The 13255-nt window shown below is 46.8% G+C and overlaps 8 non-coding genes across 8 annotated transcripts; all 8 read left to right on the forward strand.

Annotated features, from left to right (window-relative positions):
• Window positions 1–31: 31 nt before the first annotated feature.
• Trnat-agu (transfer RNA threonine (anticodon AGU)) lies at window positions 32–103 on the forward strand. The gene has a single exon. It is a non-coding gene; the product is annotated as a tRNA-Thr (tRNA).
• Window positions 104–1559: 1456 nt separating this feature from the next.
• Window positions 1560–1631, forward strand: Trnat-agu (transfer RNA threonine (anticodon AGU)). The gene has a single exon. It is a non-coding gene; the product is annotated as a tRNA-Thr (tRNA).
• A 1444-nt stretch (window positions 1632–3075) lies between these two features.
• On the forward strand, window positions 3076–3147 carry Trnat-agu (transfer RNA threonine (anticodon AGU)). Its single transcript has one exon. It is a non-coding gene; the product is annotated as a tRNA-Thr (tRNA).
• A 1444-nt stretch (window positions 3148–4591) lies between these two features.
• Trnat-agu (transfer RNA threonine (anticodon AGU)) lies at window positions 4592–4663 on the forward strand. The gene has a single exon. It is a non-coding gene; the product is annotated as a tRNA-Thr (tRNA).
• A 1444-nt stretch (window positions 4664–6107) lies between these two features.
• Window positions 6108–6179, forward strand: Trnat-agu (transfer RNA threonine (anticodon AGU)). The gene has a single exon. It is a non-coding gene; the product is annotated as a tRNA-Thr (tRNA).
• Window positions 6180–7632: 1453 nt separating this feature from the next.
• On the forward strand, window positions 7633–7704 carry Trnat-agu (transfer RNA threonine (anticodon AGU)). Its single transcript has one exon. It is a non-coding gene; the product is annotated as a tRNA-Thr (tRNA).
• Window positions 7705–9144: 1440 nt separating this feature from the next.
• On the forward strand, window positions 9145–9216 carry Trnat-agu (transfer RNA threonine (anticodon AGU)). The gene has a single exon. It is a non-coding gene; the product is annotated as a tRNA-Thr (tRNA).
• A 1474-nt stretch (window positions 9217–10690) lies between these two features.
• On the forward strand, window positions 10691–10762 carry Trnat-agu (transfer RNA threonine (anticodon AGU)). Its single transcript has one exon. It is a non-coding gene; the product is annotated as a tRNA-Thr (tRNA).
• The last annotated feature ends 2493 nt before the right edge of the window (window positions 10763–13255 follow it).

The following is a 13255-nucleotide window of genomic DNA, read 5'->3' on the forward strand; positions in this document are numbered from 1 at the left end:
GATGAAGTACGCAAAAGTACCGCTAGGCCGCGCCTCTTTAGCTCAGTGTCAGAGCACTGGTCTAGTAAACCAGGGGTCGTGAGTTCGATCCTCACAGGAGGCAGACGAATTTTGGATATCAGTTGCGCGTCGTGGCCTTATAGCAAACAGTATCTGGGATGACTAACAATTAGCGAGAGGCGTTTTATTAAGAATTACTCTCAGATGTGATTAAGGCGAATGGCGCAGATAAAGCATTTGCCAAAGCGGTACAGCATAAGGTGGGATGGGACAGTCTGAAATATATTTTATAGATGTATTTCTCACATATCTCAGAGCCTTCCGCGGTTGTCGTCGTCGTCGTCGTCGTCGTCGTCGTCGTCGCCGCCGCCGCCACTTCTGCAGAAGTAGCAAATGGACATCGTAGCAAATGCGGCGAGGGACGCCCTGCCTTACATTTCCGAATGCACAAAGTGTGTGGTTTAGTTTCCCAGTCTATATTTGGTAGGTCTCGTAGCAGGTTGAATGTATCAAATGGGTGGGAAAGAGCAAGGGGCAGCGTCTGTGTAGAACGAAAACACAACTCCTCAGTGGTGTGAGGGTTTTGAGATGAGTCGTATATAAGTTCCACTTGTTTGTCAGTGACCGTGTGGCCTAATGGATAAGGCGTCGGACTTCGTATCCGAAGATTGCGTGTTTGATTCCTCTCTCGGTCGTGTTTTTCCAGATCTGAAAAAGAAACATACCGTTTTAGTGTAGCACTTGAGCAGTACGAAACCGTGTGAATGTTGCTGTTGACCATTTTCTGCTTGGAGATGCTCTTCAGCTTAAAACACGCACAACAAGACCGGTGTTAACTAGCGAATTGGTTTGCATATTGCCGTCGCAGCGTGTTTTTGACTGGCACTTGCACATCTAAAATAACGTCGGAAAGTAACTCGTTCGGCTTATGAGTCACATCAAGTATGTGTGTTAATTTTGACGAAACTAGCTCTGCAGGTTGTCATGCAATTCTGTTCCCTCTCAGAAATGATTATGAAATAAAAGTGAACTACGTGACGAGTGTGACGTTAGGAAAACATTAGGCAACATGGGGAGGTTCTGTATGGGACCAATCAACCCAAACGAGTACTGTGTGACGTGCTAACCGGCATATACTCACCGAGGCAGCGCGGCTAGCTCAGTCGGTAGAACATAAGGGTCTTAATCCGAGGGTCGTGTGTTCGAGCCCCACGTGGGGAGGAACGGAATTTTGTTCCTCTGCAGATGTAACTTACCGTTTTTCTGATTAACGTGATGTAATGGAAATAGCAACTTTAAACTTTGCCTACGTCTCCGTCAGTCGCTACGAAACTGTATTTGAAGGTAAAGGTGATTTTGTAGACATGTGTGAAAGACATGTTCTGAAATGCAAGTTGTGTTATTTGGAGAGCACTTCCTTTACGTGTCAGATGTGTAGCCAAGCAGTAATGGGTCGCCATAGCTGCAAATATTAGACGGTAATATGAAGTGTTGTCAGCTGAAGTCTGATGATCCAGACGACCGTAAGGATGAAGTACGCAAAAGTACCACTAAGCCGCGCCTCTTTAGCTCAGTGGCAGAGCACTGGTCTAGTAAACCACGGGTCGTGAGTTCGATCCTCACAGGAGGCAGACGAATTTTGGATATCAGTTGCGCGTCGTGGCCTTATAGCAAACAGTATCTGGGATGACTAACAATTAGCGAGAGGCGTTTTATTAAGAATTACTCTCAGATGTGATTAAGGCGAATGGCGCAGATAAAGCATTTGCCAAAGCGGTACAGCATAAGGTGGGATGGGACAGTCTGAAATATATTTTATAGATGTATTTCTCACATATCTCAGAGCCTTCCGCGGTTGTCGTCGTCGTCCTCGTCGTCGTCGTCGCCGCCACTTCTGCAGAAGTAGCAAATGGACATCGTAGCAAATGCGGCGAGGGACGCCCTGCCTTACATTTCCGAATGCACAAAGTGTGTGGTTTAGTTTCCCAGTCTATATTTGGTAGGTCTCGTAGCAGGTTGAATGTATCAAATGGGTGGGAAAGAGCAAGGGGCAGCGTCTGTGTAGAACGAAAACACAACTCCTCAGTGGTGTGAGCGTTTTGAGATGAGTCGTATATAAGTTCCACTTGTTTGTCAGTGACCGTGTGGCCTAATGGATAAGGCGTCGGACTTCGTATCTGAAGATTGCGTGTTTGATTCCTCTCTCGGTCGTGTTTTTCCAGATCTGAAAAAGAAACATACCGTTTTAGTGTAGCACTTGAGCAGTACGAAACCGTGTGAATGTTGCTGTTGACCATTTTCTGCTTGGAGATGCTCTTCAGCTTAAAACACGCACAACAAGACCGGTGTTAACTAGCGAATTGGTTTGCATATTGCCGTCGCAGCGTGTTTTTGACTGGCACTTGCACATCTAAAATAACGTCGGAAAGTAACTCGTTCGGCTTATGAGTCACATCAAGTATGTGTGTTAATTTTGACGAAACTAGCTCTGCAGGTTGTCATGCAATTCTGTTCCCTCTCAGAAATGATTATGAAATAAAAGTGAACTACGTGACGAGTGTGACGTTAGGAAAACATTAGGCAACATGGGGAGGTTCTGTATGGGACCAATCAACCCAAACGAGTACTGTGTGACGTGCTAACCGGCATATACTCACCGAGGCAGCGCGGCTAGCTCAGTCGGTAGAACATAAGGGTCTTAATCCCAGGGTCGTGTGTTCGAGCCCCACGTGGGGAGGAACGGAATTTTGTTCCTCTGCAGATGTAACTTACCGTTTTTCTGATTAACGTGATGTAATGGAAATAGCAACTTTAAACTTTGCCTACGTCTCCGTCAGTCGCTACGAAACTGTATTTGAAGGTAAAGGTGATTTTGTAGACATGTGTGAAAGACATGTTCTGAAATGCAAGTTGTGTTATTTGGAGAGCACTTCCTTTACGTGTCAGATGTGTAGCCAAGCAGTAATGGGTCGCCATAGCTGCAAATATTAGACGGTAATATGAAGTGTTGTCAGCTGAAGTCTGATGATCCAGACGACCGTAAGGATGAAGTACGCAAAAGTACCACTAAGCCGCGCCTCTTTAGCTCAGTGGCAGAGCACTGGTCTAGTAAACCACGGGTCGTGAGTTCGATCCTCACAGGAGGCAGACGAATTTTGGATATCAGTTGCGCGTCGTGGCCTTATAGCAAACAGTATCTGGGATGACTAACAATTAGCGAGAGGCGTTTTATTAAGAATTACTCTCAGATGTGATTAAGGCGAATGGCGCAGATAAAGCATTTGCCAAAGCGGTACAGCATAAGGTGGGATGGGACAGTCTGAAATATATTTTATAGATGTATTTCTCACATATCTCAGAGCCTTCCGCGGTTGTCGTCGTCGTCCTCGTCGTCGTCGTCGCCGCCACTTCTGCAGAAGTAGCAAATGGACATCGTAGCAAATGCGGCGAGGGACGCCCTGCCTTACATTTCCGAATGCACAAAGTGTGTGGTTTAGTTTCCCAGTCTATATTTGGTAGGTCTCGTAGCAGGTTGAATGTATCAAATGGGTGGGAAAGAGCAAGGGGCAGCGTCTGTGTAGAACGAAAACACAACTCCTCAGTGGTGTGAGCGTTTTGAGATGAGTCGTATATAAGTTCCACTTGTTTGTCAGTGACCGTGTGGCCTAATGGATAAGGCGTCGGACTTCGTATCTGAAGATTGCGTGTTTGATTCCTCTCTCGGTCGTGTTTTTCCAGATCTGAAAAAGAAACATACCGTTTTAGTGTAGCACTTGAGCAGTACGAAACCGTGTGAATGTTGCTGTTGACCATTTTCTGCTTGGAGATGCTCTTCAGCTTAAAACACGCACAACAAGACCGGTGTTAACTAGCGAATTGGTTTGCATATTGCCGTCGCAGCGTGTTTTTGACTGGCACTTGCACATCTAAAATAACGTCGGAAAGTAACTCGTTCGGCTTATGAGTCACATCAAGTATGTGTGTTAATTTTGACGAAACTAGCTCTGCAGGTTGTCATGCAATTCTGTTCCCTCTCAGAAATGATTATGAAATAAAAGTGAACTACGTGACGAGTGTGACGTTAGGAAAACATTAGGCAACATGGGGAGGTTCTGTATGGGACCAATCAACCCAAACGAGTACTGTGTGACGTGCTAACCGGCATATACTCACCGAGGCAGCGCGGCTAGCTCAGTCGGTAGAACATAAGGGTCTTAATCCCAGGGTCGTGTGTTCGAGCCCCACGTGGGGAGGAACGGAATTTTGTTCCTCTGCAGATGTAACTTACCGTTTTTCTGATTAACGTGATGTAATGGAAATAGCAACTTTAAACTTTGCCTACGTCTCCGTCAGTCGCTACGAAACTGTATTTGAAGGTAAAGGTGATTTTGTAGACATGTGTGAAAGACATGTTCTGAAATGCAAGTTGTGTTATTTGGAGAGCACTTCCTTTACGTGTCAGATGTGTAGCCAAGCAGTAATGGGTCGCCATAGCTGCAAATATTAGACGGTAATATGAAGTGTTGTCAGCTGAAGTCTGATGATCCAGACGACCGTAAGGATGAAGTACGCAAAAGTACCACTAAGCCGCGCCTCTTTAGCTCAGTGGCAGAGCACTGGTCTAGTAAACCACGGGTCGTGAGTTCGATCCTCACAGGAGGCAGACGAATTTTGGATATCAGTTGCGCGTCGTGGCCTTATAGCAAACAGTATCTGGGATGACTAACAATTAGCGAGAGGCGTTTTATTAAGAATTACTCTCAGATGTGATTAAGGCGAATGGCGCAGATAAAGCATTTGCCAAAGCGGTACAGCATAAGGTGGGATGGGACAGTCTGAAATATATTTTATAGATGTATTTCTCACATATCTCAGAGCCTTCCGCGGTTGTCGTCGTCGTCCTCGTCGTCGTCGTCGCCGCCACTTCTGCAGAAGTAGCAAATGGACATCGTAGCAAATGCGGCGAGGGACGCCCTGCCTTACATTTCCGAATGCACAAAGTGTGTGGTTTAGTTTCCCAGTCTATATTTGGTAGGTCTCGTAGCAGGTTGAATGTATCAAATGGGTGGGAAAGAGCAAGGGGCAGCGTCTGTGTAGAACGAAAACACAACTCCTCAGTGGTGTGAGCGTTTTGAGATGAGTCGTATATAAGTTACACTTGTTTGTCAGTGACCGTGTGGCCTAATGGATAAGGCGTCGTACTTCGTATCCGAAGATTGCGTGTTTGATTCCTCTCTCGGTCGTGTTTTTCCAGATCTGAAAAAGAAACATACCGTTTTAGTGTAGCACTTGAGCAGTACGAAACCGTGTGAATGTTGCTGTTGACCATTTTCTGCTTGGAGATGCTCTTCAGCTTAAAACACGCACAACAAGACCGGTGTTAACTAGCGAATTGGTTTGCATATTGCCGTCGCCGCGTGTTTTTGACTGGCACTTGCACATCTAAAATAACGTCGGAAAGTAACTCGTTCGGCTTATGAGTCACATCAAGTATGTGTGTTAATTTTGACGAAACTAGCTCTGCAGGTTGTCATGCAATTCTGTTACCTCTCAGAAATGATTATGAAATAAAAGTGAACTACGTGACGAGTGTGACGTTAGGAAAACATTAGGCAACATGGGGAGGTTCTGTATGGGACCAATCAAACCAAACGAGTACTGTGTGACGTGCTAACCGGCATATACTCACCGAGGCAGCGCGGCTAGCTCAGTCGGTAGAACATAAGGCTCTTAATCACAGGGTCGTGGGTTCGAGCCCCACGTGGGGAGGAACGGAATTTTGTTCCTCTGCAGATGTAACTTACCGTTTTTCTGATTAACGTGATGTAATGGAAATAGCAACTTTAAACTTTGCCTACGTCTCCGTCAGTCGCTACAAAACTGTATTTGAAGGTGAAGGTGATTTTGTAGACATGTGTGAAAGACATGTTCTGAAATGCAAGTGGTGTTATTTGGAGAGCACTTTGTTTACGTGTCAGATGTGTAGCCAAGCAGTAATGGGTCGCCATAGCTGCAAATATTAGACGGTAATATGAAGTGTTGTCAGCTGAAGTCTGATGATCCAGACGACCGTAAGGATGAAGTACGCAAAAGTACCGCTAGGCCGCGCCTCTTTAGCTCAGTGTCAGAGCACTGGTCTAGTAAACCAGGGGTCGTGAGTTCGATCCTCACAGGAGGCAGACGAATTTTGGATATCAGTTGCGCGTCGTGGCCTTATAGCAAACAGTATCTGGGATGACTAACAATTAGCGAGAGGCGTTTTATTAAGAATTACTCTCAGATGTGATTAAGGCGAATGGCGCAGATAAAGCATTTGCCAAAGCGGTACAGCATAAGGTGGGATGGCACAGTCTGAAATATATTTTATAGATGTATTTCTCACATATCTCAGAGCCTTCCGCGGTTGTCGTCGTCGTCGTCGTCGTCGTCGCCGTCGCCGCCGCCGCCACTTCTGCAGAAGTAGCAAATGGACATCGTAGCAAATGCGGCGAGGGACGCCCTGCCTTACATTTCCGAATGCACAAAGTGTGTGGTTTAGTTTCCCAGTCTATATTTGGTAGGTCTCGTAGCAGGTTGAATGTATCAAATGGGTGGGAAAGAGCAAGGGGCAGCGTCTGTGTAGAACGAAAACACAACTCCTCAGTGGTGTGAGTTTTTTGAGATGAGTCGTATATAAGTTCCACTTGTTTGTCAGTGACCGTGTGGCCTAATGGATAAGGCGTCGGACTTCGTATCCGAAGATTGCGTGTTTGATTCCTCTCTCGGTCGTGTTTTTCCAGATCTGAAAAAGAAACATACCGTTTTAGTGTAGCACTTGAGCAGTACGAAACCGTGTGAATGTTGCTGTTGACCATTTTCTGCTTGGAGATGCTCTTCAGCTTAAAACACGCACAACAAGACCGGTGTTAACTAGCGAATTGGTTTGCATATTGCCGTCGCCGCGTGTTTTTGACTGGCACTTGCATATCTAAAATAACGTCAGAAAGTAACTCGTTCGGCTTATGAGTCACATCAAGTATGTGTGTTAATTTTGACGAAACTAGCTCTGCAGGTTGTCATGCAATTCTGTTACCTCTCAGAAATGATTATGAAATAAAAGTGAACTACGTGACGAGTGTGACGTTAGGAAAACATTAGGCAACATGGGGAGGTTCTGTATGGGACCAATCAACCCAAACGAGTACTGTGTGACATGCTAACCGGCATATACTCACCGAGGCAGCGCGGCTAGCTCAGTCAGTAGAACATAAGGTTCTTAATCCCAGGGTCGTGGGTTCGAGCCCCACGTGGGGAGGAACGGAGTTTTGTTCCTCTGCAGATGTAACTTACCGTTTTTCTGATTAACGTGATGTAATGGAAATAGCAACTTTAAACTTTGCCTACGTCTCCGTCAGTCGCTACGAAACTGTATTTGAAGGTGAAGGTGATTTTGTAGACATGTGTGAAAGACATGTTCTGAAATGCAAGTGGTGTTATTTGGAGAGCACTTCGTTTACGTGTCAGATGTGTAGCCAAGCAGTAATGGGTCGCCATAGCTGCAAATATTAGACGGTAATATGAAGTGTTGTCAGCTGAAGTCTGATGATCCAGACGACCGTAAGGATGAAGTACGCAAAAGTACCGCTAGGCCGCGCCTCTTTAGCTCAGTGGCAGAGCACTCGTCTAGTAAACCAGGGGTCGTGAGTTCGATCCTCACAGGAGGCAGACGAATTTCGGATATCAGTTGCGCGTCGTGGCCTTATAGCAAACAGTATCTGGGATGACTAACAATTAGCGAGAGGCGTTTTATTAAGAATTACTCTCAGATGTGATTAAGGCGAATGGCGCAGATAAAGCATTTGCCAAAGCGGTACAGCATAAGGTGGGATGGGACAGTCTGAAATATATTTTATAGATGTATTTCTCACATATCTCAGAGCCTTCCGCGGTTGTCGTCGTCGTCGTCGTCGCCGCCGCCGCCACTTCTGCAGAAGTAGCAAATGGACATCGCAGCAAATGCGGCGAGGGACGCCCTGCCTTACATTTCCGAATGCACAAAGTGTGTGGTTTAGTTTCCCAGTCTATATTTGGTAGGTCTCGTAGCAGGTTGAATGTATCAAATGGGTGGGAAAGAGCAAGGGGCAGCGTCTGTGTAGAAAGAAAACACAACTCCTCAGTGGTGTGAGCGTTTTGAGATGAGTCGTATATAAGTTCCACTTGTTTGTCAGTGACCGTGTGGCCTAATGGATAAGGCGTCGGACTTCGTATCCGAAGATTGCGTGTTTGATTCCTCTCTCGGTCGTGTTTTTCCAGATCTGAAAGAGAAACATACCGTTTTAGTGTAGCACTTGAGCAGTACGAAACCGTGTGAATGTTGCTGTTGACCATTTTCTGCTTGGAGATGCTCTTCAGCTTAAAACACGCACAACAAGACCGGTGTTAACTAGCGAATTGGTTTGCATATTGCCGTCGCCGCGTGTTTTTGACTGGCACTTGCACATCTAAAATAACGTCGGAAAGTAACTCGTTCGGCTTATGAGTCACATCAAGTATGTGTGTTAATTTTGACGAAACTAGCTCTGCAGGTTGTCATGCAATTCTGTTACCTCTCAGAAATGATTATGAAATAAAAGTGAACTACGTGACGAGTGTGACGTTAGGAAAACATTAGGCAACATGGGGAGGTTCTGTATGGGACCAATCAACCCAAACGAGTACTGTGTGACGTGCTAACCGGCATATACTCCCTGAGGCAGCGCGGCTAGCTCAGTCGGTAGAACATAAGGCTCTGAATCCCAGGGTCGTCGGTTCGAGCCCCACGTGGGGAGGAACGGAATTTTGTTCCTCTGCAGATGTAACTTACCGTTTTTCTGATTAACATGATGTAATGGAAATAGCAACTTTAAACTTTGCCTACGTCTCTGTCAGTCGCTACGAAACTGTATTTGAAGGTGAAGGTGATTTTGTAGACATGTGTGAAAGACATGTTCTGAAATGCAAGTGGTGTTATTTGGAGAGCACTTCCTTTACGTGTCAGATGTGTAGGCAAGCAGTAATGGGTCGCCATAGCTGCAAATATTAGACAGTAATATGAAGTGTTGTCAGCTGAAGTCTGATGATCCAGACGACCGTAAGGATGAAGTACGCAAAGTACCGCAAGGCCGCGCCTCTTTAGCTCAGTGGCAGAGCACTGGTCTAGTAAACCACGGGTCGTGAGTTCGATCCTCACAGGAGGCAGACGAATTTTGGATATCAGTTGCGCGTCGTGGCCTTATAGCAAACAGTATCTGGGATGACTAACAATTAGCGAGAGGCGTTTTATTAAGAATTACTCTCAGATGTGATTAAGGCGAATGGCGCAGATAAAGCATTTGCCAAAGCGGTACAGCATAAGGTGGGATGGGACAGTCTGAAATATATTTTATAGATATATTTCTCACATATCTCAGAGCCTTCCGCGGTTGTCGTCGTCGTCGTCGTCGTCGTCGTCGTCGTCGTCGTCGTCGTCGTCGTCGCCGCCGCCGCCACTTCTGCAGAAGTAGCAAATGGACATCGCAGCAAATGCGGCGAGGGACGCCCTGCCTTACATTTCCGAATGCACAAAGTGTGTGGTTTAGTTTCCCAGTCTATATTTGGTAGGTCTCGTAGCAGGTTGAATGTATCAAATGGGTGGGAAAGAGCAAGGGGCAGCGTCTGTGTAGAACGAAAAAACAACTCCTCATTGGTGTGAGCGTTTTGAGATGAGTCGCATATAAGTTCCACTTGTTTGTCAGTGACCGTGTGGCCTAATGGATAAGGCGTCGGACTTCGTATCCGAAGATTGCGTGTTTGATTCCTCTCTCGGTCGTGTTTTTCCAGATCTGAAAAAGAAACATACCGTTTTAGTGTAGCACTTGAGCAGTACGAAACCGTGTGAATGTTGCTGTTGACCATTTTCTGCTTGGAGATGCTCTTCAGCTTAAAACACGCACAACAAGACCGGTGTTAACTAGCGAATTGGTTTGCATATTGCCGTCGCCGCGTGTTTTTGACTGGCACTTGCACATCTAAAATAACGTCGGAAAGTAACTCGTTCGGCTTATGAGTCACATCAAGTATGTGTGTTAATTTTGACGAAACTAGCTCTGCAGGTTGTCATGCAATTCTGTTACCTCTCAGAAATGATTATGAAATAAAAGTGAACTACGTGACGAGTGTGACGTTAGGAAAACATTAGGCAACATGGGAAGGTTCTGTATGGGACCAATCAACCCAAACGAGTACTGTGGGACGTGCTAACCGGCATATACTCACCGAGGCAGCGCGGCTAGCTCAGTTGGTAGAACATAAGGCTCTTAATCGCAGGGTCGTAGGTTCGATCCCCACGTGGGGAGGAACGGAATTTTGTTCCTCTGCAGATGTAACTTACCGTTTTTCTGATTAACGTGATGTAATGGAAATAGCAACTTTAAACTTTGCCTACGTCTCCGTCAGTCGCTACGAAACTGTATTTGAAGGTGAAGGTGATTTTGTAGACATGTGTGAAAGACATGTTCTGAAATGCAAGTGGTGTTATTTGGAGAGCACTTCGTTTACGTGTCAGATGTGTAGCCAAGCAGTATTGGGTCGCCATAGCTGCAAATATTAGACGGTAATATGAAGTGTTGTCAGCTGAAGTCTGATGATCCAGACGACCGTAAGAATGAAGTACGCAAAAGTACCGCTAGGCCGCGCCTCTTTAGATCAGTGGCAGAGCACAGGTCTAGTAAACCAGGGGTCGTGAGTTCGATCCTCACAGGAGGCAGACGAATTTTGGATATCAGTTGCGCGTCGTGGCCTTATAGCAAACAGTATCTGGGATGACTAACAATTAGCGAGAGGCGTTTTATTAAGAATTACTCTCAGATGTGATTAAGGCGAATGGCGCAGATAAAGCATTTGCCAAAGCGGTACAGCATAAGGTGGGATGGGACAGTCTGAAATATATTTTATAGATGTATTTCTCACATATCTCAGAGCCTTCCGCGGTTGTCGTCGTCGTCGTCGTCGCCGCCGCCGCCGCCACTTCTGCAGAAGTAGCAAATGGACATCGTAGCAAATTCGGCGAGGGACGCCCTGCCTTACATTTCCGAATGCACAAAGTGTGTGGTTTAGTTTCCCAGTCTATATTTGGTAGGTCTCGTAGCAGGTTGAATGTATCAAATGGGTGGGAAAGAGCAAGGGGCAGCGTCTGTGTAGAACGAAAACACAACTCCTCAGTGGTGTGAGCGTTTTGAGATGAGTCGTATATGAGTTCCACTTGTTTGTCAGTGACCGTGTGGCCTAATGGATTAGTCGAGGCGCGGCCGTCGTGCAGGTCGGACGTGCCTGGAGCGTTGTTTACATGCTCAGCTGCGGCCTGCGGTGCGGCACGTGGTGAGTCGAGGGCCGTTGCGGCGCGCAAACATCTTGTTTGTAACGAATAGAACCTAACATGGATCACCCAGAGCGGAAAGATACTTTGAAGTTTATGTTTGATGGAAGTTTTTCTCGACCGAAATATTACGAAGTCGAACGATTTCTCGATGAAGACGTAAAATTGCCTCCCACCGATATCATTGGTATCCATTTGTCTATTGTCAGTAGCACAGTTTATATCAAATTGCGTGACCCAGAATTGTGCGACAAATTCATCGATTCATGTGGCGGTACCTATAAATTTCGACACAGTGACGGGAATGTTGGTGAGGTGACTGTTGTCCACGCTGGTCTTGGTATTCGTACCGTCAGGATTTTCGAGTTGCCTTTTGAAATCTCGGCCGAACAAATTAATGCTTCTATTAAGTCCTACGGCAAAATTATCAGTAACATTGCCGAAAAGTGGGCCTCGTTCCATAAGTACCCTGTTTTGAACGGTGTGCGGCAAATTAAGATCGAATTGCAACGGCATATTCCGTCCTACCTAACGATTTGTGGATATAGGGCGATAATCATATATGAGGGACAGCCTCGTACATGTTCAGGCTGTAATTCCACGGGACACGTCCGGGCACAGTGCATCCAACGACGTGTAACGCAGCTGCCTGCGGGTGAACTGGGCCCTCCCCCGCAACCGACAATATTACCGACTACTTATGTAGCGGCGGTCCGTGCAAATACACCCACTGCGTCGGCTGCGGAAGTCGGACTTAGTGTGGCAGATGTTACGAATGACGGAGATGTACCTATGGAAATCTCTACCGCTCAGGAAGCCTTGCCGGTCGCTGGCTTACTAGCCGCGGTGCCCCGTGACGACTCACGTGAGGAAGCCAGGGTTGACGTTGTGGAGGCGGCCACTACCGCCACTGACAGCCAGCAAGAGACAGAGGCTCTTCCTCTTCCTTTAAAGAATGCGGAAGCCTCTGTCAGTGGGTCCTCCCCGAAAAAGCACAAGAAACGTCGGATCGCTCGTCCGGCGGCAGCTCAATCGGCACCTCCCTTGCGTGAAAAGGCCAAACACGCGGGCCGCATGATCTGCGATGACACTTCGGGGACCGAAGATTATCTTCCGTCGTTGGCCTCACCCATGAATATTGACGATGATGTATCCAACCTTGACACGGGGAGGGCACATATTAGTGCACCACCGCGGACGGCCCAAGTTGCAGATGTGCAGGGTGACGGCCCGCAATGCGGTTCCGGAACTGCTGCAGCAGGCGCGACGACGGCTGTGTCTGTCGATAATTGGGCGGATGATATTGAAGATATGACTGGCAATCCCGAGCGTGAAGAACCGATGGCAACTGGTGATACGCTGCTTACGTCTCGGCGCAATGCAGCGTCCACGGACGGCGACGTCTAGACTTATACGACCTCCGAAGCGGACGACTGATGAAGGGATAAAAATCGTACCTGTTTTCATCTGCAGATGACCACTCATCCCACATTGCTCCGTTCACGACAATCCTATAAGATTTCTACCATAAATGTTAACCGCATTGTCTCTCAAGCAAAAATCCACAGCCTTCGACATTATTTACGGGCCGCTGATATAGACATTCTGTTCGTACAGGAAGCACTGACTCCACTCCTAGCCGACGTACCCGGTTATGACGCCATTGTCAATATAGGGACGGAGGCAGGTACGATCATTCTGTATCGGGAAGGCATTGAATGTTCTTGTTTGTCCATGTTACCTACCGGACGAGGCATTGCCGCACAGTTCCATGATGTACTCCTTCTTAATGTGTACGCCCCTTCAGGTTCCAACGCGCGAGCGGCGAGGAGGGAGTTTTACACGGGAGAGATAGCGAATCTAATCACCGACTTGCGTCTGCGT

The sequence above is a fragment of the Schistocerca gregaria genome, chromosome 4 (genome assembly GCF_023897955.1).
Source record: "Schistocerca gregaria isolate iqSchGreg1 chromosome 4, iqSchGreg1.2, whole genome shotgun sequence".
Taxonomy (NCBI): domain Eukaryota; kingdom Metazoa; phylum Arthropoda; class Insecta; order Orthoptera; family Acrididae; genus Schistocerca; species Schistocerca gregaria.